General features: G+C 41.4%; 1 pseudogene; it reads right to left on the bottom strand.

Moving 5' to 3' along the window:
• Positions 1-3,710: 3,710 nt before the first annotated feature.
• Positions 3,711-4,084, bottom strand: LOC143273018 (elongin-B pseudogene; annotated as a pseudogene).
• Between the last annotated feature and the right edge of the window lie 353 nt (positions 4,085-4,437).

Here is a 4,437-nt window from a genome sequence, read left to right as displayed (position 1 = left end):
CTTTCATGGAATTTTTGGTTTTTTTCATGGAGTTTATTGTAGTAAAAAATAACTCATGGTAGCCTTTTCTTTGATAGTTCACATCAGAAAATATAGTTATGAGTCTGTGCCAGGTTGACAATGTATTTTGTATGGAAAGGGTTTTTGTTGTTGTTGTTAAATAAATAAAGTTGGAATTTGAAGTGACACAGCAAATAACACTGTGTGTGTGTGTGTGTGTGTGTGTGTGTGTGTGTGTGTGTGTGTGTGTGTGCTAGAAATGGAACTTGGCCTCATGTATGGGATTTATTTACTCTAACACCAAGCTACATTCTCAATCCAACACTTTAGAATTTTTTTTTTTGAGACAGGGTTTCTCTGTGTACTTTTGGTGCTTATCCTGGATCTTGCTCTGTAGCCCAGGGTGGCCTCAACTCAGAGATCTACCTGGCTCTACTTCTGGGTAGAGTTCTGGGTTTAAAGGCATGTGCCACCACCGCCTGGCCCACTTTGGAAATCTTAAACATTGTAAAAGGAAGCTAGAAGTGATGGCCTATAATCACATGCCTATAATCACAGAATTTGAGCTGGAGATGAGAGCATCGAGGCTAGCCTACAGGTGATGAGATGGGTCAGTAGGTAAAGGCACTTATTACTGACTCCCAACAACTTGAGTTTGATTCCTGGGACCAACATGGAAGGAGAGTATTCGCTGCCACAAATTGTCCTCTAACCACCTATGAGTTGTAGTACACACACACTAAAGGGGTGGAGGATGTGGAACAGATGCCTAGGTGTTTAAGACCACTTTCCTTCTTCCAGCTGACCTGAGTTTGATATTCCATCACCCATGTTGAATAGCTCACACCTGCCTGAGTCCCAGCTCGAAGGGATCTGATGTTCTCTTTTGGCCTTAAGTGCACCCACAAATGAAAATACACAGAGTCCCATTGAAACAAATAAATAGAAAACCTTGTTGTTTTTAGTGGTTGGGAAGGAAGAGGAGAGGGGAGGCATGTTTTTCTGACTTTAAGTCTCTGACCTACCAGATTTTCAAAGAAGAGCTAATTCCAATACTCTTCAAATTATTCCACACAATAGAAAAAGAAGGAACATTACCAAAATATGAGGCTGCAGTTACCCTGATATCCAAACCACACAAAGATGCAACAAAGCAAGAATAACAGACCAATCACCCTCATGAACATTGATGCAAAAATACTCAATAAAATGTTGGCAAACCGAATCAAAGAACACATCAAAACAATTGTCCACCATGGCCAAGTAGGTTTCATCCCAGGGATGCAAGGATGGCTCAACATCAAAAAATCTGTCAATGTAATACACCATATAAACAAACTCAAAGAAAAAACCACATGATCATCTCATTAGATGCTGAAAAAGCCTTTGACAAAATCCAACACCCCTTTATGATAAAGGTCTTAGAGAGATCAGGAATACAAGGAACATACTTAACATAATAAAGGCACTTTACGACATGCCAACAGCCAACAAAATTAAATGGACAGAAACTCAAAGCGATTCCACTAAAATCAGGAACAAGACAAGGCTGTCCATTCTCCCCATATTTATTCAATATAGTACTTGAAGTTCTAGCTAGAGCAATAAGACAACAAAAGGAGATCAAGGGAATACAAATTGGAAAGAAAGAAGTCAAATTTTCACTATTTGCAGATGATATGATAGTATACATAAGTGACCCCAAAAATTCTACCAGGACTCTCCTACAGCTGATAAACTTCAGTAAAGTGGCAGGATACAAGTCAGCTCAAAAAAGTCAGTAGCCGCCAAGCAGCGGTGCACACGCCTTTAATCCCAGCACTTGGGAGGCAGAGCCAGGCGGATCTATGTGAGTTTAAGGCCAACCTGGGCTACCAAGTGAGTCCCAGGAAAGGTGCAAAGCTACACAGAGAAACCCTGTCTCAACCCCCCCCCCAAAAAAAATGAAGAATCTTAAATGGCTGAAAAAAAACATTTAAGGAAATGCTCATCATCCTTAGTCATCAGAAAAATGCAAATCAGAATGACTCTGAGATACCACCTTACACCTGTCAGAATGGCTATGATCAAAAACACTGACAGTCTATGTTGGAGAGGACTCAGAGCAAGGGGAACACTCCTCCACTGTTGGTGGGAGTGCAAACTTGTACAACCACTGTGGAAATCAATATGGCGGTTTCTCAGAAAATTGAGAATTGATCTACCTCAAGACCCAGCCATATCACTCTTGGGCATATACCCAAGGAATGCTCAATCATACCAAAAAGACACATGCTCAACTATGTTCATAGCAGCACTATTTGTAATAGCCAGAACCTGGAAACAACCCAGATGTCTGTGAACTCAAGAATGGATTAAGAAAAGGTGGTACATATACACAATGGAGTATTACTCAGCAGAGAAAAACAATGGCAGCATAAAACTTGCAGGCAAATGGATGGAACTAGAAAATATCGTCCTGAGTGAGGTAACCCAGACTCAGGGCAAACATTGTATGTACTCACTTATAAGTGGGTACTAGATATAAAGCAAAGAACAATCAGACTGCAACCCACAGAACCAGGGAGGCTACCTAGCAGAGGAGACCCTAGGATGACTGTGGCTTATAATAGGTTTTGGTTTTACCCAATCACAGGGCAAGCCTCAATGAAACATTTCACTACTAGGATAAGAATTTGTACTGTATCAAGCTGATGAAAGAAAATGCTGGCCTGGGCTTGAGAGATAGATGGCTCAGAGGTTAAGAGCATGGACTGCTCTTCCAGAAGTCCTGAGTTCAATTCCCAGCACCCACATGGTGGCTCACAACCATATACCTAATAAACTAATAAATCTGAAGAAAAAGAACAAGAAGAAAAAGAAGAAGAACAAGAAGAAGGAGAAGAACAAGAAGAAGATGATGCTGGCCGTACTTTCAGGAGGGCAGGCTAAAATCTCTTTAGGTTATGGATTAGCCTATACAAAAATGTCTGCCATAAATCCAACAGTGAAGGGGAAGCTCATTTACACAACTGAAGTAAAACATAGCTCTCTGAACAGATGAGGATAGGTTTTTTCTGTATCCCAGAATCTAACCAATATTTATATGTATAGTTCAGCTCTCATTTGGCTTATTGGAAAATGTTATCATTTATACTAATTTCAACAGAAAAAAATATTTTGCTGTTTTAAAATAACAACCTTTATGTTCAAGCTGTCTGTATATTATCTCTCCTGCAGTTGTACATAAATTGCTTTTACATTAAAAAAACCCACAGGAAGAATCACGAGCTAAGAAACTTCAAGTGTTGTCATGAGGTATCTCCAGCAGCCATGGAAAAGGTCTAGAACCATTTCACAGAAGAGGGAATGCTTGGACTCCTGAGCCACACACTATGTAAACACAGCACATCAAAGGACTATGTTTAGGAGTACAACAATGGAAATGTTTTGAAATACGTAAGTGTAAACCTTCTTGACCCTAAATGAGGCCATTGTTTCTTAGGTATTCTAAAAGAAATAGCAGCCAAAGATAAATAAATTGTATCTTGATCAGAAAAAAAATTTAAATATTTAACTTTTAGTAATAAAAAACAGGGTACAATTTGTTATTTTGTTAATGTTGCTGATGTGTTATTGAATAAATGCATAATTTAACCATGTATGTAACCATCAATTAAATATTTCATAATTTAAATAAACTTTTTTTTTGACAGCCAAATCATCTTTATTGAGAGAATGGGTCTCTAGGGGAATGATGGGCCTGGGGCCCTCACTGCACAGCTTGTTCGTTGGCGCTGCCTCCAGAATCTGAAGGTTCTGGAGGGCTGGAGAAGGGCTCAATGTGCAGGGCTTCAAAGGCATCATCTGCACCGAAGGCCAGGCCCACTGTGGCTGGTGCATGTAACCATGCTGTCTGGCTAGTGAAGCCACACTCGCCCAGAGTTTTTGTGTCATCAAGGAGCTGGTCATCCTTGTACAGCCGCTGCTCTTCTGGAGGCCGCTGGAGGATGCGTTGGACAACACGCTTTAGCTGGAGCACGGTACTCGTCTCCTTGGCTTCCATGAAGATGGTGGTCTTGTGGCGGCGGATCATGAGAAACACCTAAAGATGGCAAACCCGTGTCAACCCCAGCATGCGGCCCCTCTTCCCCCACTCCCCTGGCCCTGGTGCCCCTCTTACCAACACCCCCAAGTCCCGAAAGCCTTATCCCCGCCATAAACCGCCGGGCAGTGGTGGCGCACGCCTTTAATCCCAGCACTCGGGAGGCAGAGGCAGGCGGATCTCTGTGAGTTCGAGGCCAGCCTGGGCTACCAAGTGAGTCCCAGGAAAGGCGCAAAGCTACACAGAGAAACCCTGTCTCAAAAAACAAAAAACAAAACAACAACAAAAAAAAAAACTTTGATTTTAAGCAAACTTTGTTTTTACTTATTTGCCCTAGGCTTAACCGTGAAAAC

This window comes from Peromyscus maniculatus, chromosome 1, assembly GCF_049852395.1.
Source record: "Peromyscus maniculatus bairdii isolate BWxNUB_F1_BW_parent chromosome 1, HU_Pman_BW_mat_3.1, whole genome shotgun sequence".
NCBI classification, from domain to species: domain Eukaryota; kingdom Metazoa; phylum Chordata; class Mammalia; order Rodentia; family Cricetidae; genus Peromyscus; species Peromyscus maniculatus.
This window is presented reverse-complemented; position numbering and strand designations above follow the sequence as displayed.